Source organism: Pantherophis guttatus, chromosome 9 (genome assembly GCF_059756535.1).
Source record: "Pantherophis guttatus breed Tessera chromosome 9, ASM5975653v1, whole genome shotgun sequence".
NCBI classification, from domain to species: Eukaryota; Metazoa; Chordata; class Lepidosauria; order Squamata; family Colubridae; genus Pantherophis; species Pantherophis guttatus.
Genome location: NC_142071.1, coordinates 16,792,704 through 16,811,510, shown reverse-complemented (window position 1 = coordinate 16,811,510; position 18,807 = coordinate 16,792,704). Strand labels below are relative to the sequence as shown.

Genomic DNA, 18,807 nt, shown 5'->3' with positions numbered 1-18,807 from the left:
AGCACTTATTGGAAAAATGAACAGAAGAGACATCACGCAGAGAGAAAATACACAGTATAAATTCCAAATATAAAATCTGGTGGCGGTGAAGAACCTAACCAAGCTCACACACTGCCCTCAACTAATATCCTGGGCCCAATGGCTTGAGAAACCTCCAGTCAGGACTTAAAACCTTCCAGAAGGCTAACAGTGTTGGGCATATTATTAAATGTGGCAATTTTCAGCTAAGAATAATTTTAAATTATATTTTAATCCCATTTTTATTTTGTATAAATCAAGACAGAATGCAGAATACTCCCTCCTCCTATTTTGCCCCACAACCTTTTGACTGGACTGAAGTCATCCCAGCCAACTCCTAAAGGCTTCCTGGTTTCTAGTCTAGCATCTCAACTATCTTGCTTTCTCATAGATGCACAAGCCTGATCTCGGAAACAGACCATAGACCTTGGAAATTAATTAAAGCTTGACATCAATCTGGATTCAAAAACAGGAATTTCCTGCAATGGCTTTTTTGTATGTGTGTGTGATTTCTATAATATGTTTATTTGAGCCAAATAGTTTATAAACTGTTTCTGTATTGTATCAGAAAATGATTTTATTCTTTATTAACATTGTGAAAAAGGGTGAAAGTTAAAGTATTTAAAGTAAACACCAGCCTAGCGGGACACTAGAACCTTAGAAATATTGCTTTAATTGCCCAAGCTCAGATAAACCCTCCTTAAACTTAATGGGGTCCCATTCATCAGTAAAGCAATGAAAACAACAACCTTTTCTGCATATAGTTATGAATCACAAAGAGAACTGATCACCTCACTCAAGGATCTCCAAAAAGCAAGACCTTTTTGTTGAAGTTTTTCCAACATGCAAATGTGTTTAAACTGTAGGAAAGCTATAATTAATGGACAGAAGGGCTTTCTTAAGTTGTGAGTGGGATTGTACAGAGGGTATTTTAAAACACATTTAGCCTTCTAGCCCCTCTTCTGATCACCAGTATGATAGATTGTTAGAACTTCCACAGGTGAGCTTGGAAAAGTAGAACAAGTACTGTAATACAGAAGGTTCCAAATGGAGCTTTAACTTTGCAGAGGTAAACTCCTACTTTGTAGAAGTGAAAGGTGGAGAAAGTCTCCTGCATTTTTTTTTAAAAAATCCCTATTCTCATTCATTTGATTGAATCTGTATTCAGAATTCTTTCAAAGGAGAAACAAAATTCCCAGATTTTCATGGAAGGAGTGTTCTTGCACTTACTTAGTTACAGAGGGGCATGTCCATGTTTTGGGGGACGTTAATCTTCTTCCTTTCAATGCTTTTTCTTTCAAATTTCTTTCCTTCCTTCACAGCCCTTCCTTCCTTTCCTTCCTTCCTTAAGAGCAATGAAGTCTACTAAATGAAACTGTAATCCCGTTCTACAACATATCAAATGATTTTAGAAGAGTGAAATTGCTAGAGTTGCTATTGTCCAGATTTGGAAGAAAAGGGACTCAGAGAGAGAAGCAGATACTGGAGGAGGGAAGAGAGTCAGGAGGGAGAAATTTTGGGGGGTAGGAAATGGGGAAGTGAGCCCATAAGAAGTATATTTTGTCCTACCAGGGCTTGAATTGCACCGTGGGTACAACAGCAGAGAAACAGATGGAATGCAGTACAACCATTTGGTACAACCACCAGTGTGGTCTGCATTCTTTCTAATAACAGGCTGAGCCAAGGATGTAAATTCTAGACAAAACATTGGGGTATGCAAGCCCCCCAAGGAAACAGTGAAAGTTCCTTTGGGTGGATAGAAAAACCAGATAAGGGGTTGCTTGACACAGCTGAAGTGGAGTAGGGCCTCCCCTTCTAGAAATTGACACTAACAAATTTGTCTTTATCAAAGGAGGGGAGAGCTAAATGGGGTCACTCTGGGTGTGGGGTGATTTTTGCAAGGTTTTCCATGCCTTCCATCTAGCTCAATTTTTAAAATTAAAATGAAAAACAATAATAAGGAACCCGTTTGGCTTGTCTGTGGACTATATCCAGCAGCATTCTTTGCAGATTTGGGTAGAAATCACCAGAGTTATATTTAAACTTCTGTTGCTTTTGCAGGGATTTTTTGGGGGAGGTTGGAATTTGCAATGAAGAAACATCCTTTTTTCTCTTCATCTGATGGTTTCCTCTATCTTTTTTCAGGTCACTGTGGCTGGAAGTAGCAGCTTTTGTGCGGCTGGCAGTGGGGAGAGTTTAAAAAGGCAAGTACGCTTAACGATGCTTCATGGTAAGCATTGCATTTTGATTGGTTTGCATAAAAAAGCAACAGAATGGATTTATTTCCATCCCAATCGGTGAACAAAAAAAGCAGACTAGCTTGTACCTGGAACTGATGAGGAACACACATATTGATATATCATGGGATGGATTATTAGAAACTCTGTGTTTTTGATGTATATGAATGATAACAGGATCTCTTGTAGAAGCTTGTTTTGGGGAAACTATGATTTAGATAATCTGCCTCCATATTCACACAAATATACACATAACACACTCATAAAACAATACGTACAGGAGTGGGCGGAAGGTGGACAGGTAATGTTCACATGAGACATGGGTGTTGGTGTAAGCAAAGTTAACGTATAAGGTCTGTTAGAATGGAACACTCTCAAAATGTGAAGCTGCTATGTTCGAATGAAAGAAGCAATTTGAAGAGTATTATGACTCCAGGAAGAAATCTGTTCCTGTGGCTTTGAACAATTTAACTGATTAGTTTTTAAAAAGCATGATGCTTTTAAAAAACATACAAAAGTGCTCCCTCTGATGACTGTTTTACAGAAAATGCAGTTTCCCTTGGATATGTGGAATTTAGTTTCTTGCTCTGTCTCATCACTAGGACAGCTTTTTCCAATATTATTAATCCAGATCTGCTAATAGATGAGCATATAAATTGTCTCCTTCTCGTCCTCTTTATTCTTCCTTTTTACTTACTCACTCTCACTCTCACTCCCTCTTCTCACAACTTTTCACAAAACCCACATCTGTACATGCAAAACATATATGGAAGAAGTTAGAATGTCCTTCCTCCCAAATTCCACATTGTTTTCCCTGTGAATGCATGGAGACCAAGGCAGAGCTATTTGTCCCACTCCATATCTTCAATCTATCTATACTCTGTGAAAAAGGATGCTGCTGCCCTGCAGGATCAGATCAAAGATTTATTCCATCCTGTTTCCCTACAGTGATCAGCCAGATGTTCCTAGGAAACTCATCAAAGCAACCTGAGGGCAAACCCCCAATTCTCCCATTATTCACCAGGCAACTGCTATGCTCCTTGAGATGACTCTCAGCCATTCACAGCTCCTCTTTTAAGGCATTGCTATAGTCCAAACAGGATGTTAATGGAGCATGGTTAATGATGTAGAGGGCAGGACTATCTTGGAAGGTCACAGCTGGTACTCCATCCAAAACTGATGAAATGTTATTGTTCAAATAAACTAGTCCAGGTGGAAGGTGACCTAATCCAGAAGTGTGCAACCTCTGGCCCTTAGCCTGATTTCATGCAATCCTCAGCTTAATTTCAAAAACTCTTTGCAAGCAATCAGTTCAGACCTCTGCTAAGACCTGTTTTTTCTTTTCCTGAGAACCAGCTGCTGAGGAGAAAGAAATGGACAACAGAAGGAGAATTAGAGAAAGGCATTTCACTGTGGAAAAAAAGGGGAAAAAAGTGTCTGGGAAAAAAACTACTTTTAGATTTTAACTCCAGTCACTGCTTGCCACCATTGTCCTCCAAAAGATTACTTCTGAGGGAAAGCAGTCCCTAAATCTCCTGGGTGAAAAGGAGGATAAAAATGTCATAAAGGAATGAATGAAAATAATGTTAATGATCAAGGTATTGCATACTAGCCTTGTAGGATTCATTAAAAGCCCATTGCAGCTGATCAGAGCTAACATGGCCGTTAGGTTGCTCTTTAAGAAGATGGGAAAGACAATAGGGAGTTTCTTTATTCCAGTTGCTGTGTTGTGAAAACTTCCATGTTGTTCCAAAGTGCCCTGGTGTAATTTGGATCAGTAATAGTGATAACTTGAGCAGAGACTAATGCTCAATGGACTATTTGGAAAAGTTGACTTAGAATCTGCTCCCAAAACAAGGATGTGTTTCCAACAGCCTTTGGTCAACATTACATGATATTGTTTTTTCTTCTGTAATGAAAAATCAGTAGACCAAGTATGTTAGATGTCTTCATTGCTGATCTCTCTGTACAGTTTTGTTAGGCTGTTGTAAGAACTATGAAGAAGTGTGACTGTTGGACACCCCAGATTGGTTGGTTTGTTTTTCTCCAGAAGGTTAATTCCAAAGAACATTGTTTGGCAGTTGTTGTTTTTCTCAATTATGATTCTGATTCAGCACTTTGCGAGAATGACCAGGACATTCAAGGGCTTCTGTACAAAAGGTTGTTGAATTAAAATCTGCATAGTCTTCTTCAGCCCTGATAAATAATTTCTCTTTGCTAACTGTATTTAGATGGAACTCAACATTGGGAAAAGAGTCTCTTGCTTATTTTACTTGCCTGGCAGCCTGTGCAATGTCAGAAGACTAGAAATAATAAGAGAGAGAACAATTCTAGCAGAGTGTCCTTCTGGGGCAATGGAAAATGTTAAGATGATAGCTAGAGGCAACCTTTAAGCACTGCTGGGAGCATTATCAACATATACCCCCAACCATTTTTTTCAAAAAAATTGATTTATATGCCACCCTTCTCTGGAGACTCAGGGCGGCTTACAGTGCGTTAAGCAATAGCCTTCATACTTTTGTATATTTATACAAAGTCAGCTTATTGCCCCCACAAACTGGGTCCTCATTTAACCTATCTTAGAAAGGATGGAAGGTTGAGTCAACCTTGAGCCTGGTGAGATTCGAACTTACAGTAATTGCAGACAGCTGGTGTTAATCACAATGCTTTTAGTCTGCTGAGCCACCAGGCCATTTGCTAGAAACAGACACAAAACTTGCACCTCCAAATCTTGATAACTAAATTACCAAGACACAGAGGCACATGGTTCTGGTGTATTTTAGGACAGAACAAAGTTTGAACAAGTTTTATCAGCCTCTGCTAATAAATAAATCTAAAATTGCACACCACCACCAGAAAAATATTTTTTCCCAAGGAAAAAATTCTGTTCCCCATTCATACTAGTGATATCACTAATCTTCCCAGGATATTGTAGTCTTCCAGAATTAGGACAACACATGGGTTTATGCATTGGTGCTCTGGTTTGAAATATCTCCCAATCAGTGCATTCCCAGGGTCCTGGTTTGTCTTACTATCTGGAATAACTTTTATTTTTCTCATCACCATGTAGATGAAGAATGGTTGCAGGAATTGAGTATGTCTCAGTCTAGTGAAAAAAAGGAGTAGGGATGACATGATAGCAGTCTTCCAATATCTAAGGGGTTGCCACAAAGAAGAGAGGGTCAACCTGTTCTCCAGAGCATCTGAAGGCACGACAAGAAGCAGTGGATGGAAATTAATCAAGGAGACAAGCAACTCAGAGTTAAGAAAAAAATTCCTGACAGTTATTAGAACAATTAACTAGAGGAACGGCTTGCATGGGTGATTTACTGAACTCAAAGATTGAAGAAACAAAGAGAGACAGAGAGACAAGTTCCTTCGTGAGCCATTGCAGACATTCCTCAAGATTAGACCCATTAATATAGAGGCAGCATGAATGCACATGTATTCATTTGAAAGTAAGTCCCATGCATTCATAGGGGTATTTGTTAATGTTTGTAGGCATAAGCACACCAGCAAGAACAATTCTGTTTATGTGTGTCTCTGTCAAGTAATCTTCATTTTTTTAAATAGGAAGACTAATTTTGGTTGGGAGAGTCAGTTTGGTAGAGTGGTTAAAGACACTAGGTTAGAAACTGGAACACCATAAGTTCTAAACTTGCCAACTGCCAACTTGCCAACTTTAGGTCCTAGTAAAAATAATAACTTTCAAAAATCTTGCAAAGAAAACTGGCAATACACTGCAGAATTTCTGGAGCCAAGGCTGGGCTTCCATCTTTTTTGTACCACAGCAAAAACAGACTGACTGAAGTCTTTGGAAGTGGATTGACATATCAGGCAAATAAATATTAAATAAACAAAATAAATAAATAAATAAATGTGGGATATTATTGACCAGCTAAGTAGCAATGTATCCCCTGAAATGCCTGGCAGATGAGGAATTAACTGGGATCAATTTTGGGGCTCTCTTGCATTGCTAAATGGGTCTGGGAGGTCTCAACCAAGCAGTTTTTGTACAAGCTCCATAGAAAGTGGTGAATTTCACCATCAAAATGCAGGCAACCAGGCAAAGGAAAGAATGAAATATTCAGCCGCTATTTACAGAATTGATTTGAAGATCAAGAAGTTACGAGCAAGCTAGATGAAAAGGATTAAGTCGGAAGCGTGAATGGAAGCATGCCATGGTGCAGAATTAAATTGGCATTTCAGCTGCTCAATACTTTATGAACAAGGAGAAAGAGAGGCAGGCCTGCTGATACAGCCATGCTTTTCAAAGGAGGAAGCAATCTTTCTTTCCAGTGGGGAGGCATGGGGAGCCTTTCCCCACTGCCAGCAACCACCTCCTCCTCCATCTACCTCCTTGGGTCTAGCTCTTTTCCCTCGCATCTTGACAATATGCAAGGAAGTGACATTCTGACCCTCGCTTCATGACCTTTCCCCATCAGCATAACCCAGGGGAAATGAAGGCTTTGAGTGATGGAAGCAAGACAGGCAAACCCCTTGCTTTTTATTGCCTTTGGTGGTCAACAGAGTCCAATCTATAACCACCTCTGCATTTGGGATCAGATGTAGGGCATGGCTGTGCTGCCTTAGCCTAGCTCTCCCCACCACTAGGCTAGTGTTTTTGCTCCTTAATAGAGGGAGATTTAGAAATATAGGAAGCTGCCCAATGGCTGGTACAGATACCCACGTTTTGATAAACTATAATGTGGTTTATTTAGATTTGGCTTAGATGTTATGTGATTTCAAGAGCTGTTTGGTATACTGGGGCAATGGGGGCATGGGAGAATGTGTGAAACGAAGAATATTTGTTCATCTAGATCAGAGGTGTCCAACCTTGGCCACTTTAAAACTTGTGGACTTTAATTTCCAGAAGCTGGTCTTAAAACTGGTTGGACACCCCTGCTCTAGATAAATATTGCTTGCTTTCTCTATACCTAATAGTAGCCCTCTAATAGGAATTTGGAAGAAAAGAGAAGATCATGAGTAAATTTAATAAGTGCCATTTCTCAAGCATCTCTGAGTCATCCTTTATTTTCTTTTGAGTGATTCAGCAGCATATATTCCAACTGAGTCTCTTTAAAAAAATGCTGCTGCTTCATGAAGTCATGCCATTAATCAAGAGAAACTGAAACAAAATGGGCAGGAGGATCAGTTTTATGCTGCTGCTTTAGTAGATGAACCGAGTTCAGGGTAAGTGATTAGATTAGTCTTCATGAGCAGCTAAAGGAGAAAGACAAAAAATAGTTTCTGTTGTTTGTTCCATCTGCTTTTTTATGGTTTTTATGATTTTACTAATCATGAGTAAGCAGGGTCTTTCAGATCACATGGACTCCTTGAAGTTAGGTTATCCACACTATGTATGGATTCTAGATTAGCCATAAAAAGGAAAAATAAAACTAGCTAGACTGAGTAGATATTCTTGTTTACTCCTGATATCTTTCAGTTGTCTTCATTCAAGGGCTCCTTATACTAGCTAGAGCTCAGAGGTGATTCAGTCCTGATTCTCACAGGCATAAAAGGTCCGTGATAGAAACCTAAAGGTACTTGGAGCAGAATTTCATGGTCATTTCTTTAAAAAAACCCAGGTGAATCAAGAGATGGAAAACCTGTGGGATTCCTGATATGGTTGAAATGTAGCATGGTGGACGTTCATCTGGACGGTGGCTGCCCCCCCCCCATTCCTGGTTTAGCCTGAAAGGCATTCAAGGTTATGAGAGTCAAGTGTGAACATCTCCAAGATTTAAAGGATTGTCATTCCCTTTGCTCAGAAAGATCCTTAAAGATGATCTGGGAAGAGAAAAGGGAATGAGAGCAGAAATCCTAAGTGAATTAGGAGCGGCTTCTGCTATTGTCTTTGAAATGTTTATCCATCTTTTACAAATTGGCATTTGATGGGGCCATATGAATGTTTGTTGGTGTTTATCTGAAGAAGGTCTCATTCAATGATAGATGAGTGCTTTTGTTGTCGTCTTTAATGCATGGGAACTGCTTTCCTGTAATGTTGCTCCCTCAAGATGTCATGGTCTAGCCTTTGGAGCCTTTACAGTATAAACAAGCTGTTTCAAGTGCCTTTCCTGAGGCCACTGTGCATCCAGATGCATAAATAAGCCAATTTCAAGGACATACAAGTTGTATGTTTTGATTGAAAGCACAGTAGCCCATTTTAACAGAAGAAAGAAGTCAGTAGCTACACAGAAGGCTGACTGCGAGGGTCACGGGATAAGAAGGTCATGGTAAGCTATATATGAACTCCAGAAGAATCTGGCTCATAATTAGCCCATAAGTAGGGGCTCATATGCCAACATTCCAGTTTGTATCCCTGATTGTAGAACTAATCCATCCAATTTGCTCTTCTTTGGTCTTTAGCTACTGGATTAAGGATGGTTTTTATCCCCTCTTAATGCTATAAGGATCCAGCTCAGCTCCATTTAGTCCTTGGCGAATTTTTCCAATGCTCAACATGTGTATTTTTGCTGCAGATACATCCCTGGAACTGCATGAAATCTGTGACAGCTTTACTCCATTATTTCAAGATTCATAGCTGTAGGTCCCCAGTGAGAGAGAGCTGTCCAAATCTTTCCAGCAAACAGAATGCTGTTCCTGGCATATTTACTGCAGCAAAGCAAATTTGTGTCCCAGAGATAAATAGAGTGTTATCAGCAACAGCTGTCTCTCATTTTTATTTGTTTTTATATTTAACTATAGGTTCAATTCTCTCTCTCTTTAAAAACAAAACAAAACCAGAACTGTAAATCCTATGACAGGCGGCCCTGAGATTTAGTAGCTCAGGTTGCTTCGGGGCTGTGATTTAGGAATGCATTTATGGTTCACAAGACAATTATCTAACGTGCCATAGTGCCACCCTCTGGAGTATGCAAAAAAATCAGAATGAAGGGAGAAGTCACATTTCATTCATATACAGCTGAAATTGCTATTTGTTTGGCCTGGGCAGTGCCTATCTCGGTATGTCTTCTTTCTCTTTTCTCCTCTGAATAGTTTGGGAAATTAAGTTCACCTGTCTTCTTACCGAAGCACTCAAAATTTAAACATATCTTAGTTAAAGACTGGACTAAAATAGGATGAAGGGCAGAATTTTTACTGGTATTTGGCTTCCTAATTTGGATCCATCCAATTCAGGGACTTCTTATACTATCTGGAACTCAGAAGTGATTCTGTTTTAATTCTCACAGGCATAAAAGCTCTGAGTTAGAAATCTAAGACTGTTGGAGCAGAATTTCCTTTGAGATGGAAATCAGTAGAAGCAAAGCATAAATAGGCAGGTGAAAACAGAGTAGAAGAGAAATGTTCATTTGCAAGAGTCGATGTGGCGCAGTGGTTAAAGTGCAGCACTGCAGGCTACTTCAGCTGACTGCTAGCTGCAGTTCGGCAGTTCAAATCTCACCAGCTCAAGGTTAACTCAGCTTTCCATCCTTTCGAGGTTGGTAAAATGAGGACCCAGATTGTTGGGGGCAAGAGGCTGACTCTGTATAACTGCTTAGTGAGGGCTGTAAAAGCATTATGAAGCGGTATATAAGTCTAAGTGCTATTGCTATTGCTATATTGACTATACTTCATTCTTTGTGAAAGCCATTGTGTATATAAGTACCTGTGTCTACCATCCTCCAACCTCATATGGGGTGTTTATGAGAGAGATGTTGTTCCTAAAACATTTTTTAAGAAAATAAATTGTATAACCCCAGGAAGATCTGCATATTTTCCTCTCCTCTCTCATCTGAGGCTAGAATACTGTTTTATAATCACTACTAGAATGTTTTGTCCTGAGTAGGAAGTTTTAATAAAAGGAAAAATCAAGGATCTTAACATGCAGTCTTTATTCATTGGGATGGTAGAGTGTCAAATACTTTCCAGGTGTTGCATCTCCCAACCTTAAATGCTGCCTCCTAAAATTATCACTGAATTGTTTTTGTGACAGAAGAGAGAAATTAATCAGTAGAGGTGGAGCAATTACATTCATATTCATTCATCAAATTGATGTATTTGCCCCCACCCGAGTCAACCCAGGTTTAAGAGCACATCCTCAACATGTCACTCCAGGCTCAAGTACAGCCCATATCCTCCCCAACCTTGTTGGGTTTTGTTTTTTTACAGTAAATAGGCAGGTAGAGTATGAATTTTTCCACTTAACTTTTGTCAGAAATTGAATCATTTTATTGATCTTGGCTGTTTTGATTACTTTGTGAAGTCATTTTTAAAACATAGAGTATGGAATCCGTTCAGAGTTATTAAAGATTGAAGCAGCCCAGAAGCCCAGAAAATAAATAAGCAAGCAAGTAAGCCTGTAGATCTCTGCTAAAGAATAGAAAAGATCGTCTTCACAACTTCGTGTCCAGCTTCTCTGGAAATCAACCCTCAAAATTCAATTCAAGCCAAGCTGGTTAAAAATTCTATTAAGTAGCAGTCCAAGCATTTAAAGCTGCCTTGTTTGGAGGAAGCTGCTGTAATCTGTAAGGAAATTAAGAAACCAGTTTCTTCTTCTGTCCCCTGTTGTCTTTCCCTTGGTTCCATTTTCACTTTCTTTATTTAAAAATATCTTTATTATGTTCTACTTTCACTTCCGAGTGAAACTTTCCAAGTGACCTTTAACTTTCTACACTCAGGAATCAATACTTTTGACAGAATTATAGAGTAAGAAGCCCAAATTGTGTCTTTAGGTGAACGGAAAGAATATCCTCATTTCTCTTTCATTGTTATATAACACAATGTTTTTGTTTCTAATTATTATTTTTAGTATGCTAATCTTCGCTCTTTGTTCAGTGGCCCCATGTTTGCTTTGTTTGTTGATGCACTGAGTTGGCTGTTCAAGGGAGAATGGTTTTTTAAAATATTTATATCTTATTTTTCAATTGCAGCATCTACACAAAATGTGATTATAAATTAGCATACAAGAACACTTTGAAAAGATTCCTATAAATCAACTTACTTGGAACACATTTTAAAGAATAATAATTAAAATTGGTAATAGTCAAAGATGGTGGAAAAACCATGACATTATAGCCAAAAGACTTAGGAAAACCAAAATGTTTAAACTTGTTTCCTAAGTTTTGAACAATTTATATACCAGGTGTTTTCTGAACAAAGAATCCTAATTTTCATTTGATGAGAAATATGTATCTGATGCTTAGCCAAGTAGCATTTTTACTTCCTTCAGTTTATGTTGTTTGTTTGTTTGTTTGTTTCATATGGCATTATTTTGAAGACTGGCAACATCAACTGTAGCATTAAGTCAAATGGTATTACTCCATTATCCTTCTGTAATTGAGAGGAATATATCTTTGAAACTCATCATTTCTTCTTTCATTACAGAATTTGTTTTCCAAGCAAGAAAATTGAATATGCATTGCCATTATTATTTTTTTAAATGCAATAAGTATCCAGATTTGGATTTTAAAATCTTAAAATGTTTTCTTAACGTATTTTACCTTATTAATATTTTACCGTAAGAGGCTTTTCTAATGCTGCATTCTGCTTCATAGCTCAGATCTTTAAGGTCAATTTTAGAGAGGGAAATTGTAGGAGAAAGAGAGGTGGAGTTAAAAAAGGGATCAGCCTAGAAACCCTAAGTAGCCATAAGTAAACTAAATCCAGCCCCCCCACCTTGAATTCCTTTGATCCTTATCTAACTCCTAGCAGGTACTAATCATTAGTTGAGAAGATTCCTGTGCCACAGGCATGACTAGCAATAAATCAGTTTAATTGAACCTTCATGTGTGGATCTAATCTTTCATACCTGACAGGAATGGAATGATATGCTGACCATGGAAAATCTCAGTTAATATTTTAGCATCCACATTTACCATACTTTGATGGATCCTTTTTTTAAATCAAAGTTCTAATTTAGCTCTTTGCTAAATCTGTTTCCTTGGAAGTAACCCCTCATTGTTCAGTAAGCCTTCCCTATAAGGAGCACTGAGTTGTCACCTGCGAATAACTGTTAACTTTGTCCAAAGTTTTGCAGGCTTAGAGCCAGGAATTCATTAGTGCTACATTGACTGGAGATGAATTAAACTCTAAAGAATTTTAGGTCTGGTAACAATAAACTCAGATAGATAGATAGATAGATAGATAGATAGATAGATAGATAGATAGATAGATAGATAGATAGATAGATAATAACTATCCATGCTCCACACATATACCTTTTCTTTTGCATTGTCAATTTTAATAGTGCTATTAAAGTAGTGGTCATTTACTTTTTATCCAGATGTTGTTGGCAGAACAAATGGGAAACTGGTATATAAAATCTGTTTTAGGAACGCAGGTTCCCTAACATGTTCTACAGTCTTTTGTCTTCTTCCAACTTAAAAGTTGTCCTAACTGGGTTAGTTCTATTGAAGCAGAGAATGTAGCATTCATATCTGTTATTGTAATAGGTTTTATCAACATTCCCCACTCTGCTGTCTTTCATATATGTTGAGCTTTAATTCCCCAAAGAACATTCTGGCTTGAACTTCTGGGAGTTGAAGTCTAGCATGGTTGGAAGTCAACAGATAGAGAAGATTGGAATGAGTAGCAAGTGTTACTATATCAATGAAAGAATGTTGAAGTCTTGTTTTGCCTGGAAGGAGTCCCTTCAGGCTTTACATTTAGATCTGCTTTATTTTTAGGGAGGGTGGGTGGGTGGGTGTGCTGTTAATTCTTGCATTGGAGGACACACCTCTCAAGTGCTCACAGAACAATTAACATGATACAGTATTAACTCATTGCTGCTCTGAGGAAGACTTAGTGTCATTTTAATGGGATACTAATTGGCCCAATGGGTTTTGTATCAACAGTATATAATGAAGACTTCTTTAATGAGCAGATTGTTTGGGGGGGCAGTTTTAAAAATTCACTTTATTGATAGAAATCAAATTCATTCCTACATAATAAAAGTTTCCTAAAAGTTATGGAAACTTCAGTATGCAGTAAGCTCTGGTGTAGGTCTAAGTGCTGTGCAGGTATGTATGTATGTATGTATGTAGTAATAACACACTTAATATTGGTTTAAAGCACTTTCTGGTCATTTACAGTCAGCATATTGTCCCCAACAATCCGAGTCCTCATTTTACCAACCTTAGGAGGATGGAAGGCTGAGTTAACCTTGAGCCAGTCAGGATCGAACTCCAGACTGTGGGCAGAGTTAGCCTGCAATATGCATTCTAACCACTGCACCACCAGGGCTCCTGGTATTGTGTGTGTGTGTGTGTGTGTGTGTGTGTGTGTGTGTGTGTGTGTGTGTGTGTGTATTATATCTACATATTGTATACATATATTGAACACACACATAGCACCTTTGAACTCAGACCCTGGAGAAAATTTCAGTTCAATGTATTGGATTTGGGTACCATCCAGAATGATTCTGGCTAGCTGATAGGATGGTAGACCTAAACAGTCTAAAAGTAGTGAGGTTTCAGTTTAGATTCCTAACCTTCAATGAAGCATCAGGTTGTTCTGGAGATGGACCATCACACCACCCTAAATTTTTTAGAGAAAAGAAGAGTTTGAAAATCTTGTGACTAATGCGATTAGCAGTAAATATGGTTAGAATTAACCATCCCATTCTCATTTCTTTTTTTTTATTGAAAAGTTTTACAAAAAGTTTACATATTTCCCCCCCCCCTTCCCTACCTCAACCTCCCCCCTCCCCCCTCCTCTTCCCAGAACAAATTACAGGGTATAACCTTCAACAATCATAATCAATCCTAGTCTAAATAATTATGACATTCCACATCTCTTGTTCGTTCAATTCCCTAATTACCCGCCTAGCTTTATTACTTAAAGATTATATAATCATTCATAACCTATCTGCAATTTCTTATTCCGGTATTTATTTTGAATATAATCTATCCATCTTCTCCAGTCTCTTAAATATCTTTCATTTGAATGATCCTTCAAGTATGCCGAGATTTTTGCCATTTCCGCTAGGTTTGTAACTTTCATTGTCCACTCTTGGATTGTAGGTAAATCTTGCTTCTTCCAATATTGTGCCACCAACAGTCTTGCTGCAGTTATTAAGTTCAAAATCAATTTAGTTTCTATAACTGTACAATCCGTAACTATACCCAGCAGAAACAGATGTGGTGTAAATTTCAACCTCTTTTTAAGAATATTTTGTAAAATCCACCAGATTTTAATCCAAAACGCTTTAACCTTTTTACATGTCCACCAAATGTGAAAATAAGTGGCATCCTCACAATTACATCTCCAACATTTTGGTTGTACATTCGGATACATACGAGATAACTTTTTTGGGTCTAGATGCCATCTATAAAACATTTTATAAAAGTTCTCCCTTAAATTTTGCGCTTTGGTAAATTTCACATTTGTCACCCATATTTTTTCCCACGTTTCCATCATTATTGGCTGTTCAAAATTCTGCGCCCATTTTATCATACAGTCCTTAACTAACTCTGTTTCCGAGTCCATCTCTATCAATATATTATACAATCTTTTTATGTGCATTGGGCTTTGGTCTCTAATTTGTTTAATTAAATTTTCATCATTTTGTATAACACCAGTTTTCTGGTCTTTTCTCTATCTGGCTTGTAATTGTACATATTGAAACCAAGTTTGAGTTATTTTCTCCTCTTTCAACACATTCACAGGTTTTAATTTTAATATACCTCCCTCCATAATGAGAATATCTTTATATATAATTACATCCTGTCTACTTTCTATACTCGTATTCTCTATTGCGTGCCTGGGTGCTGTCCATATAGGTATCTTTTCATTTAACTTATATTGATATTTCTTCCAGACACGCAATAAAGCATTTCTCAATATATGACTCTTAAATGCTCTATCCACCCTTTTTTCATACACTAAATAAGCATGCCAACCATAGACCAGGTCATGCCCTTCAATATTCAATATCCTTCCATTTGTTAGATTAATCCAATCACTAATTGCTGATAAAACAGCTGCTTCATAGTACAATTTTAAATTTGGCATTTTCAATCCTCCTCTTTCTCGTATTCCTGCATTATTTTCAGTTTTATCCTTGGTTTCTTACCTTGCCATACGAACTTATTAATACCTTTCTGCCATTCTTCCAGGTTGGCATCCTTTTTTAGTATTGGTATCATTTGAAAGAGGAATAAAAACCTAGGTAAAACATTCATCTTTATAACTGCTATTCTACCCAACAAGGACAGTTGTAATTTTTTCCATTTATCCATTTCAGCTTGTATTTTATGCCATATCAGTTCATAATTATACTTATACAATTTACCATTAGAAGATGCAATATGAACTCCTAAGTACTTAACTTTTTTAACTATTTCACATCCCGTTACCCTTTGTAACTCCTCTTTTTGAGTTACTGTCATATTTTTAACTATCATCTTTGTTTTTCCAATGTTTATCTTAAACCCAGATACTTGACCATACTGTTTTATTATATCCATCAAAACCTTTGCTGATTCCACTGGATGAGTTAAGGTCATAACCAAATCATCTGCAAATGCCCGTATCTTATATTCATAGTCTCTAACTTTGATTCCCTTTATCTCATCTATATTACGTATTTTGTTTAACAACAATTCCAAAGTTAATATAAATAATAATGGCGATAAGGGACATCCCTGCCTCGTACCTTTTTCAATTTTAAAAGTTTCTGTCAAACTGCCATTAATAATTATCTGAGCTGTCTGTTCCTGATATATTGCTTTTATGGACTGCATAAGGCAATTCCCAAATTGCATCCTGTTAACCACTCTCAATATAAATTGCCAATCTAATCGATCAAAAGCTTTTTCTGCATCCAAAAATATAAGCACCGCAGGGATTTGGTTATTCCTTTCCAAATATTCCAATATGTCAACAATTTGTCTTACATTATTTTTCATTTGTCTACCTTGTATGAAACCAGTTTGGTCAGCATGAATCATTTTTTGCATTACTAGCATTAACCTATTTGCCAATATCTTAGCAAATATTTTATAATCTGTATTCAATAAAGATATGGGTCTATAATTTTTGGGATGTGTCAAATCTTGATCTTCTTTTGGAATTAACGAAATAAAAGCTGTTTTCCATGAAGGTGGTACCCCTTCACCCAGCTGAATTCTATTAAATAATTCTTTAAGAGGTACAACCATCTCCAGTTGTAAATATTTATAATACACAGCTGTTAATCCATCTGTGCCAGGAGCCTTACCAGTTTTTAACTGTTTAATTGCTGAGAGGATCTCCTCCTCTGTTATTAATTGGTTTAACCGTTCTCTTCGTTCCTCTGTAACTATAGGAATATTCTGTCTATCCAGATATGTCTCTATCTCTGCACCTTGTATTTTGTCTGCAGTATACAGTCTTGCATAAAATTCTAAAAATGCCTTTTTAATCATATTTTGGTGATATACCTCTTTACCTTTATACTCTATTTTCTCTATGGTACGAGATTTTTGTTTTTTCCTCAGCATGTATGCCAACCATCTACCTGGTCTATTTGCATTACAAAAAGTATTATGTTTAGCATATTGTAGATTGGTTGCCACTTGGTCTGAGAGCATCATATTAAATTGCCCACGTAATAGACTGATCTCTTCTTTGATTTTCTTATCCCCTGGGTTATCAATTAACACCCTTTCTTTTTTCTTGATCTCTTCTTCTAATTCCCTCCTTTTTTCCACTTGTCTACGCCTATATGCATTATTCATATTTATCAAAACTCCTCTCATGTATGCTTTACTAGCATCCCATACCATATCCATAGATGTTCCCTTGTTCATATTAAAAACAAAAAATTCCTTCATTAGTTTTTTACATTCTATTACATTTTTCTCACATCTGAAAAGGTTTTCATTTAACTGCCAAGATCTCCTAGAGCTTTCCCCACACTCCAGTTCCATCCAAACTGGACTATGATCAGTTAAAATTCTGGGACAAATCTTTATCTTCTTTACCCTGGAAAAAAAATCATTTGTAATTAATATAAAATCAATTCTTGAAAAGGATTGATGTCTATCTGAAAAAAATGTAAAATCTTGTTCTCTATAGTTCCGTTCATGCCAAATGTCTCTTAATTCCATATCCTCCATCATATCAAAAAAAGTCTTAGGCAGTCTGGATCGCAATTTAGTAGATTGTACTATTCTTTTCTTATGAATACTAGGGTCTATCACTCCATTCCAATCTCCCATCAATATACATGAATTATAATCCCAATGTAGTAATTTTGTATGTATCAACTTATAAAATTTCTCTTGTTGTTGGTTAGGAGCATATATCCCCAATAAGAGTGTTTTCTTTCCTTCTATCATTATCTCAATTGCCAGGAATCTTCCTTGTTGATCTGCCTCAACTAATTTAGCCATCAAATCTCTTTTCAAGTAGATCACTATTCCATTTTTTTTTCCGGGGCTGATGCAACAAAATGTGTTCCCAATTTTGTATTTATTAAATATTTTTGATCAGTTGTCCTTATATGTGTTTCCTGCAGGCATATTATTTCATTTTTAAATTGTCTCAAGTGGTGAAATATTTTCTTCCTTTTTTGTGGTGAGTTTAAACCATTAACATTCCAGGTTAAAAACCTAGAAGCCATCCTCAGACTCTCGAAGCTTGGCGAGAACCGCTTGATAATCCTCTTGGAATTTTCTTTTGGGTCTCGCCCCTCCCACAGCTTCTGCACCAGTATTCACTTCTTGTGATAAAGCCTGCTCTTGTAACTTTTTTAACTCTTCAACTTTACGTTTAGTAGCTGCTCTGGTTTGTCTTTGATCTTTGCCTTCTTCTTGTTTTTCAGCTATATCCCATGCTTGGACAGCACTTGAAAGTTGCAGTACCTCCTCCTGCATACTCATAACTCCGCCTTCCAATTGCTTCTGCAGGTCCTCTTTCCTTCCCTCTGTCGCCTCTCTTACTTTTTTAACTCCTGGCACTGGTGGTTGTCCAGCCTTTAGTATGTTACTATAAAAATCATTGCTTTGCATATTGTATTGAGACGATATCACTCTCCTGCATAGTCCACCGATAATCCAACTGGGACTTCCCATCTGTATTGTATCTGTCGATTCCTCAGCTCATCTGCCAGAAAAGCATACTCTTTCTTGGATTTCAGCATTTTGGGTGGTATTTCTTTAAATACTGCAACTTCTTGTCCTGCCACTTGCAACTTATTTTTATAGGCAGCTTGTAAAATCTCATTTCTAATCCTTCTGGTGACAAAGTAAATCACAACATCTCTTGGTAGTTTCCTTTGTCTAGCTACCCATGAATTAACACGATAGATCCGTTCCATTTGCCATTCAAGTTCACCTCTGGGCACTCCTATAAACTGTGCCAGAGCATCTTCAAAGATCTCTTTCAAATTTTCCTTAGGATTTTCTTTCTCTTATTCTCACAGCAAATTCCATCATCTTGTATTGTGTCAACAACATTTCAGCTTCTGTTTTGTCAATCTTAGTTTGTGATTCCTCAACTTTACCATCTAAAATCTCATTGGCTTGAACAACCTCATCAATTCTATCTTCTACATGACTAACATGTTTTGCCAGTCCCTGGAGTGCAAGAACTATATCTTCCCTTATATGTTGATTTCTTGTCTTAA

At 37.3% G+C, this 18,807-nt stretch overlaps 1 protein-coding gene across 29 annotated transcripts in view; it reads left to right on the top strand.

The window, feature by feature from the left end:
* PKNOX2 (PBX/knotted 1 homeobox 2) overlaps nucleotides 1–18,807 on the top strand; it is a 338,759-nt gene that overhangs the window by 207,197 nt on the left and 112,755 nt on the right. For 22 of the 29 annotated variants that reach the window (XM_087875587.1, XM_087875606.1, XM_087875615.1 and 19 more), the window contains one exon: nucleotides 2,164–2,222. The gene's annotated coding sequence lies outside the window, so the exon portion shown is untranslated. Of the gene's footprint in view, nucleotides 1–2,163; nucleotides 2,249–18,807 lie in introns of all 29 variants that reach the window. The other 7 variants (XM_087875603.1, XM_087875616.1, XM_087875612.1 and 4 more) reach the window with 1 other exon arrangement.